Below are 10005 nucleotides of genomic sequence, written 5' to 3' on the forward strand. Positions count from 1 at the left end.
AAGCCCTAACTACTATATCCGGTTCTCTAGTTCAGTGTCAGGAGCTTCTCTGAGATCTTCAAAATTATCGCTGTGTAAAAATCCGGTAAAATCCTTCAGTTAAATGTGTGCCCTGCGTTGAGGTAGTTTCAACAGGTCTGCCCCTTTGGAACTTGCTGAAGTGTTTGGCATTTTTGGTACAGAAAAATGACACCTTAATTTGTAAAACTTGGTTTTCCAAAAATAACTGTTAATTTCTTCTGCCTCTTTGCTGTGACAAAGCCCATGTCTTGAGTCAAACTTTACCCAGTCTTCTAGAGCCCTCTTTTGACTAGGTCTCATCTTGGGACTGCCAAGTCTCCCACCCTGGATAGCTGATCAAGTTCCTCATCCACTACCCTTAATGTATTAAGTCATTGGCCTACCTTTAGCAAGAATCTACCACCTAATGTTTCCTCCTAGTAATTTTTCATCCACTGACACTCCCATCCTGCTTGTTGGCCAAAAATCTGCAGCTGTCTGTGTTCTATTCAGAGTTCAGCTCTGTTTTACTGAAGCTGCTCTCCCCATTGCAGTAGTACAGAATAAAATCTGGCTTTACTGCATTTTATTAATGTCTAGCTCTTCTCTTTCACAGTTGTTTGAATTATTTCAAAACATGGAAAAAAACCGAAAAATTTCACAATTCATACAAATTAAGGTAACTCAGCATCAAGCAATTTTACCAAATAAAAAAACCTGTCCCTGCACCGGGACAGTATTTCTCCAGGATTACAACATAGAAGCTATATGGATATATTCACAGTTTTTCTCGTAGAAATGGCTCTTGGTAAAACTTGACAACGTAGAGTGTGCAATTTCCAAACAAGTACAAACAAATCAGAAACAGAAAAACTGGGAAAAATAGAAAGTATGTTAGAAAATAATAGTAATGATGTGGTGGAAATACCAGGCCTGATTATAAAATGAATATAAGAACTTTATGATAGAGAATCAGTACCTTGGGAAAGGGTTAATTTCTCCCCTTCCCCTCTGCCAGCCTCTCTTCCTGGAACCTAATTAACCGTGGATCCCTATCTATAGGGGTGTAAATAGCTATCTCTAGGAAGTCTGACAACTCTCTCTTGATATGTAAACATCTCTGTGACAGACTTAAGACTAGAGATGCAATAGATGCCTGTGAAGTTTCTTCTTATATTTTGTAAAACGTTTAGGAATATAGCTACATCACTTAATTGCTAGTATAAATTTTAGGTCACTATGCCAATTAACTATAACCTCGTAGGCTTAATTCTTAGACATATACCTCTTAGGGAGATAAACTCAAGTCATTTTGAGCTACTACTGCTTTGGAAAAGGACACTTCATGATAACACTTGCAAGTGTTTTATTGTCTTTGTTCTGCACCTGTGACCTACTTATAAAATTTCTGTACATGGTCCTTGGTCAGGAAGTTCAAGTTGTAATGGTTTAGGAATTATGTCAAATTTCCTATAAAGAGCCCCCTGTAACCGTAGCTCAGGGCCCCAGAATTTCAGAGCACTACCTTTCTGGGTCCCCCAGAGTTCTCCAATCCTTTCAGTGGTGCTTGGTCTCTTGCTAAGCATGATTTCCATAATAAATCCAAATCTATCAATATTATTAGATATTCATGTGGAATGAACTTACCAGTTAAAAGAAAAATATCGTCAGATCATATTTTTAAAACTCTAGCTGCAGTAAGGATACACAAATCTTGAAAGTCAAAGGTCGGATTCTCAAGACTAGGCATGGGTAGCATGGATGAGGCACTGGGTTTAATCTTTAGCACCACATGAAAACAAATAAATAAAATAAAGGTAAAATTCTTACAAAAAAAGACTAGACATGGAACCTCCCAGTTATAACCACTCCTCAATATTAATTATAAAGAATTAAAGTCTGCGTACTGCATCGATACTTGCATACCCATGTTTATAGCAGCATAATTCATTATAGTCAAACCATGGAAACAGTCTAGGAGCCAATCCACAGATTAATGGGTGAAGAAAATGTGGTATCTATACACAGTGGAGTTTTATTCCACCATAAAGAAAAAATGAAATTATGCCATCTGCAAGAAAATGGATGGAACTTGAGACCATTGTGTTAAGCAAAATAAACCAAACTCAGAAGATCAAAGGTCATATGCTTTCTCTCATATGTGGATGCTAGAGAGGAAGAAGGATAAGAAAGGTGGGGGTGATCGCACATAATTGGAAAACAAGGGGAGATTAATAGAATAGAGGAAAGGGACAGGGGTGGGAAAAGGGGAGGGAGGAGGAAGTGCTTAAGAAGGATACTGGCCAAATTACATTGTTATATTGGGTGCATGTATGAATTTGTAACAGTGAATTCCACCCATTATGTACAACTTTAATGCACCATAAAATAAATGTGGAGGAATAAGTCAAGGGTAGGAAAAGATATGCCAAATATTAACATGGAAAGTTATATAATTACATTTAATTGAAAGTAAGACAAAATATTTCTAGAGGTAGAGAAGGAAATGAAAAATGTTAAAAAGATTAATTTACCAGGGAATGAAAATATTCATAAACTTTTATACACTTAATAATGTAACTTCAAAGAAAAAGTTGGTAGAACTACAAAGAGAAATAACAAATATAACAGAGTTATTTTTACCTATCTTTCTCATTAATTGACAGAAAAGATGATAAAAAGAATGATCATTGGCCAGGAGAGGTGGTACACTCCTGTAAACCCAGTGGCTCAAGAGGCTGAGGCAGGAAGATCATGAATTCAAAGCCAGCCTTAGCAAGTTAGCAAGGCCCTAATCAATCTAGCAAGATTCTGTTGGTTCAATTCCTGGTATTAAAAAAAAAATCACTGAAGATATGGGATATTGGAAGAGCAAAATATCAAACTTGATGTAATAATGATGTAGACTATTCCATTTCAAAATTTGAAAAGTCATATTTTAAGCACATATTTATAAAAAATTATCTCATAATAGTTCAAAGGTAACCCAAACACATTTCAAAGAACTGGTACCATACAGACAATGTTTTTTTTGACAACAATGCAAATAAATTAGGCATTTTAAAAAAGACTAGAAAAAAATAAAGGGAATATTTAGAGGAAACTATGGAGCTTTTGAAGTATTACATTAAAGAAAATAAAGCAGGTTGGATAAAACATTCATCTATTTTGTTTCCTCCCATTGCCCACTGTGGAAGTTCAGGACACACTACTTCAAAATATGGTACCTTGGTATTTGTGAAAACATCAAAATCAAGAAGGCACTCACACCTTCTCCCCTGAAGCAGGTCATAAGGTTCTCATGTGAGATGTGTCTAACTTTATATTTTCTTTTGTTGGAATGTTTGAAGTTTGAGCTGCTTTCCTGTCAAGACTATTATCCATGTAAATGACAAACACCAATAATATAGCCTGGGAATTGGGAATGAAGAGAAAAGCAGCACATTGATTCTTTCCCAGTGACAGAACAATCCCTAGAAAGGAAGCCAAAGTATGGATCCTTCCCCAAATAGATCCTTTCTCAGTGCCAGTACAATGGGACCCTGAAGAGAAAGAGATAAGCTATGAATGCTGACCCTAGACCCTCCATTCTTCTTCAAAGCAATAAACCTTCTTTTTTCCTTTTTCTCAAAATGGTGTCCTCTTTATTGGATTGGCATCAGGGAAAAGGACTAAGCCTTCAGCAACAAATTTGGCACCCCATGGGACCCAAGAGCAGCCCCTGCTCTTTAAAATATTGCTCAGTAAAAACAAATTTTCAAATTCTCACCAGTTTCCTAAGTGCTTAAAACTGATCACTGACCCCAGACTCCCTCCCATTTCACCAAGTTAGACAGACCCTGGATTCCTAAGTGCCCCAAACTGACAAGCCCATTAATTAAGTCACCTCTCAGTATAACCCATATAAGCCCAATCCCTTTCCTTGTCCAGTGGCTCCTTTTCCAGCAGAAAAATGGCTCCACCAGCATCACCGCATTCCTGCATAAAACTTGGTCCCTGAATAAATAGCCAATCCATGAAGTTTGCATCTGGCCCAGTCTTTTTGTGCTAACAAATACCACCACCAACATTTTGGTAAATGGATGCTATTTTCTTGGCATACCTGAAAAATCTCCAGTCAGAATAAGAGAGATAAGTGGCAATCTGACTTTACACTTTCAGAAACCTGACATAGAAATACGAACACCAGGTACAATACCAGTCCTGGAACCTAAGATGAGGGGTGGCATTAAAATACATATAGTTCCATTTGTCTAGTTTTGTGCTTGTTGTCTGTGTTTTTGGTGTTGCATCCAAGATATGATTACCAAATCTAATATCATGAACCTTTTGTCCATGTTTTCTTCTGTAGATTTTGAAGTCAGGTCTTTTTTTAATGAACTTAGTCCAGTTTAAAAAAATTTTTTTTTTTGTTTATCAGGGGTTGAATACAGGGGTGCTTAACCACTGAGCCATGTCCCCAGCCCCTCCCCATTTAAAAAATTCTTTTTAGTTATAGATAGACACAATATCTTTATTTGATTTGTTTATTTTTATGTGGTGATGAGGATTGAACCCAGTGTCTCACATGTGCTAGGCAAGCTCTCTACCACTGAGCTACAACCCCAGCCCTACTTGATCCAATTTTACTTAATTTTTATAGATGCAATATAAAGGCACCTCATTATTTTGCATATTATACAATGTTTTCAATAAATACCAATTGTTGAACATCTTGTCACATCCCCATTATGAGGTTTTGACATTTTGAATAAGAATATCAAGGCTCAGTCTTACTCAAAAACAGGTATAAGCCTGCCTAAGATAATGTTTTACTGTAACAATATGGCTTTTGAATAGTTTTTTTGTATTATTATACAATTTTGCAGGTGGAGTTATCTGTCAAAGGTAAACTGTAAGAAAAAAAAGTGTCAAAAGTAAGTGCAAGAAATTTGTTTATGTGTACATCTGTCTGCTGTAAAAGTTCCCATCTGTCAGCCCTAGTTTTGGTGATTTTTTTTTTTTTTTTTTTTTTTTTTTGGTACCAGGGAGTAAACTCAGGGGCACTCAACCACTGAGCCACATCCCTAGACCTATTTTGTATTTTATTTAGAGACAAGGTATCACTGTGTTGCTTAGTGCCTCACCATTGCTGAGGCTGGCTTTGAACTCCTGCCTCAGCCTCCTGAGCCACTGGGATTTCAGGCATGCATCACTTCACCTGGTGGTGATCCTCTCTTGTCTGTTTTTTGTTTTTGTGACTGTTACTGGCCCTTTAAGATATGGGCCATGCTGCATTGATCTTACCAGTAGTCTCTTGAGCACAGAGACCTTGGCTGAGCACAGAGACCTGTCTAAGAGAAAGACAATCTACTATAACAAAATCTGACTTTTGAATAGTTTTTCTGGATTTTTAAACAATCTTGACATTGAAGTTGGTCTTTCAGGGGTCAAGTATATGAAAGAGATTCTGTATGTGCATTCATTTATGTAGTTGCATGATAAGGGGTCTGACTCATCAGGAACTGAGCTGAAGGGGCCAAAAGGCACACCCTCTGGTGTGCAAAGACAGTAGGACATGAGAAAAAAGGGTTAAAAAGACTTAAATCTTTTAAACCCACGGCTGGCATGTAGTTGGAACAGATGAGATCAGATACCAAAGAATTTATTTGGCTGCAGCCAGGTTCAGAGGGAAAAGCTTTCACTGTAATTTATTAATCCCCCTGAACTCCAAGTTCAGGCAGTTTTAGAACTTTATACTCAGTGTGTAGTGGAAGGGCTCAGAAGTTCACAATCTGCAGGAATTCACACAAAAGTAGCTTTTTCTTTCACTGTTCTGGGCAAGTTAACCCTTCAAGGACAGCGCCTGAAAAGGGGACAGCTCCCCCTGCCAGCTGTTACCACGGAGTCCAATTAGTAACATCTTCTCTTATCTTTGAAAGTAACACCTTCTCTTATCTCTTATCTACACATCTCTGTGATGCTCCAGCCCAAGGCCAGGGGCCTTGTTAAAGAATCTGTCTCTCTTATCACACTTTGCATTTGCAAACACACTTGCTTGAATTTTAATATTTATTTTTTAGTTTTCAGCGGACACAACATCTTTGTTGGTATGTGGTGCTGAGGATCGAACCCGGGCCGCACGCATGCCAGGCGAGCGCGCTACCGCTTGAGCCACATCCCCAGCCCCACACTTGCTTGAAAACTTTTACAAAATATTATATACTGTTCCAATACTAGATAATCCATAAGTGTTGTAAAAAACTAGTAAAGGGGTGTTCAGTACCTGGAGTGCTGATATCATTCAGGCTGTGGCTAAGATAGAGCAACAGGAAATAGGAAGCTTAACTACACTGAACTCTTTTGTAGAGATTCTTTTGCTGATAAGATCAATTATGCTGAAGATTTCTGGAGAAGCTTAATTAAGATTTTCTGTGGAGGAGGGGGTGCCATTACAGATACTCCTAGCACTGTTTCTCAGCCTGGCTTCAGGAAGCCACAGATCATCCCACTGTGGTTAAGGACACTAGCACTAAACTGGCAGAAAACCTGGCCCCAACCCTGCTTTCTAGCCCCTTTTGCCCAAGGACGATGGAGACTGCTGCCACAAAGGATGTGGCATAAGGTTTCAGCACTGGGGACAGGAATAGGCACCCCATTTGGCCAGGGGCTGGCTATCCATCACCAGTACAAAAAAATTCTTGTTATAACAGTATCCCCTTAAATTAAGTGCCTAGGGAAACCAACAGAATAAATAACTGCACCCAGAAAAGAAAAAGAAACTAAGGCCAAGCCATGTTTTGTAGGCAGCCTCTGCAAAGGGATCTTCAAGGAAGCCTAAAGAAAAGGCTTATACTTATACTGCATTTCAATATTCCCAGTATAAGAAAAAGAGCCAAAAGGAGATTCTGGGTACAGTTGACAGTGGGGAACTCACTTAAAGTTGATGCCATCATGATAATATATGGCAGGCAGGTCAGGCTCAAAAATATCCCGTGCTCCCACCCTTTGAATGCCACCTGGGAGAGAAAAAGATAAAGTCACAATGTTAGTATATACCATATTGTTTGATCATTCTCCTGGGATAAAATTTGTTGTGAAAATTACATGCATAGATAAAATTCACAAGGATTGTTTAAGAATATGAATTTAAGAAAGGGTCTGAAACTAAAAAAGATAAAACAAAGGTGTAGTTATGGAAACATTTTAGTATGGAAAATTAGAGGTTAAAAGAAATGTTTTCAGATGAGAAAGTATTTTTGTCTGGTAAAGTAAAATTCTTGTGTTAAAGTTCAAGATGAAAGAGGACAAAACTAAGGATGTAAAGAAGTTGTGAATGTTTAAGTCGCAGAAAGTTTGTGGAAGGTAAATTCAAAAAGTGTATGTTTGTGATTAAATTAGCACAGTCAGTTAAAGTTATTTGGACTCTAATGTACTGATATAAAGCAAAAGATGAAACATTAATTGGCTTTTATCTGTCAAGATAATTTTTTATTAGGTTTTATTACTTGGGGAAACTATGTCTTAAAGAAATTAGAGTTTGTATCTGTTTTAAAGTCTTAAATGATTATTCTGTAAATTGTTAAACGAACAACTATTATAACAATATAATTAGGTTATAACAATATAATTGACACCATCAATATGTGTGACTAGGTAAGTGTATGCATCTGAAAACGATATCTATCTAAGCCTTATCTAAATGTTATGTACAAGTTAATAAATTGAAAGTTTATGTAGGTTTATCAGCAAGATAATCAATAAATGCTGTCTTTTACACATAATATCTGACATAGAAAGGTCACACTCTCAACTGAAGACTTGTCTTATATCTGTTTGCCTTGACTAAGTCCACTTCTGATCATTAACACTGTTTCCTAAATGTATAAGAGTTTTAAGACTATTTTTTGATTTTTGTTAACCCATGCAGACCTGTGATTATTGCTACTGTACAGTATGGGTTCTAAATTGTACTTTAAAAATTAAACTTAGTTAAATGTAAAGGTTAAGGGAAGCACTTTGCCAAGTTCTCTAAACTAAAATTTGCTGTAGCAACAGTCTAGGATTTATATAGAAATAACAAATTTGGTTGGTATTTATTCATGTCATTTGATGTTTTATAGCCGGATAAAGTAACCTGTTGTCAATAAGTTATATATACAATTTTGTGTTACTTTTCACACTGAAATTGGAATTTAAATGTATTTTTGGAAGGTAATAAGGAGAACCTGATCTGTCTAAAGGTGACATTGTAAAACATGAAAGCATTTTGCCACTTCTTCCACAAAAAGACAGTCAAAAGTTTTCTTGGCCTTTGATTCATGTTTCAGAAGTAATGTTGTATTATTTGTGAGGAGCCCCTTGAGATAAGGCTCAACTTTCCACCTTACTCCATATTAGAATGACTTCAAAATAGGCTAGACTTCAGCTCATTTTTAAAGTTGTGTTCCAACATTCAATTTTTGTTGTAAAGACTACTATAATATCAGAATAAACAGGGGATATAACATATCACTTAGTAAAGGTTTACTAGTTCTAAAATGTTTTTTTTGGGGTGAAATCTTTGGCATTTTCAATATATAACATGTCAGGTGTGACAGATACTTTTACTTCTTCCTTTCCAATATGGCTGCTTTTATTTATTTATTTTTTCTTGCTCTGGCTAGAAATCTCAGTACTGTTGACTATAAGTGGCAAGAGTGGGCACCTTTCCTTGTTCCTGATCTTGCAAGAAAGGCTTCAGTCTTTTACAATCTTGTCTTTTGCTGTCAGTTTTTCATACATGGCCTGAATTATGTTGAGGCAGTTACCCTTTGCCTAGGTTTTTTTTTTTTTTTTTTTTTAGTGTTGTTTAATGAAATGGTGTTAAATTTTGTCAATTGATTTTTCTGCATCAATCAAAATAACTGTGTGGTTTTTGATCTTCCTTCTGTTAATGTGGTATATATGACCTCTCATGCATCTATATATGCATCTCGCTAGATGCACCTTTCTTGTTTTTTTCATTGAGTTTTATATAGAGAATCAACCTCACATTCCCACATTTATTCCTTCCTTGCTTTTCTGGCTCAGTGGAGTGGTTAGGGTGTGTAAAATGTGAACATTTTTCCTACCCACTTCACTGTGTTTCTTACCTGAGGTGCTGCAACCCCTTAACTAGTTTCTGGCATTCTTACAAAAGCAATTTGGTTCACAATTTAATATTTAGTCAATGTCTCCACGGGAGAATGAAGGTGTGGGGCTTCTTATTCCCTCATCTTGCTGATTTTATTCCTCTGAGAATTATTTTATTTCAGCACTTGAAAACTGTTGTGGCTTAATGATTTCTGATGAGAAATCTGCTTCCTATTTTAAAGAAAAAGTCACTTTAGAAAAGGTGTCATTTTTCTCTCTTTCCTCCTTCCAGATTTTTCCTTTGACTTTGGTTATCAGAAGTTTTACTTTGAGGAGTTTTGGTGTGGATGTCTTTGGATTTATGATCTGGGAGCTTGCTCAGTGTTCTAAACCTGTAGCTGTATGTCTTTTGCTAAACTTGAGGAATTTTATCCATTAGTATTCCAAAGTCTTTTCCAATTTACTCTTTTCCCTCTTCCTTCTGAACTAATGATAAAAATATAAAATCTTTTGTTACAATCCTACAGGTTCCTGAACCTGCCCCCCCTCCCAATTTGTTATTTTTCTGTATTTAAGTTTAATTAATTCCTATTCTACAATGGAATACACTGATGCTTTCCTCTGTCTACTGTTCTGCAATGGGTTTAAAACATAATATGATACCTATATTTCTTCAGGTATAAAATTTCCATGTATTTATCTCTTCTGAGACCTTCAATTTCTTTGCTCAGACTTTCGTTTCTAGTATTTCAATAATTGCTCATTGAAATATTTTCATACTTTATCACCTTTGTTTTTGTCAGATAATTTTCACATCGCTGTCATTAAATTGTCGGTGTCTGCTGATTACCTTTTTAATTTGAGTGATACTTCTGGTTTTTGGTGTAATGAGTGTCTTTTTAACCTAAACAT

The sequence above is a fragment of the Spermophilus citellus genome (assembly GCF_964194105.1).
Source record: "Spermophilus citellus genome assembly, chromosome: 1".
In the NCBI taxonomy this organism is placed as follows: domain Eukaryota; kingdom Metazoa; phylum Chordata; class Mammalia; order Rodentia; family Sciuridae; genus Spermophilus; species Spermophilus citellus.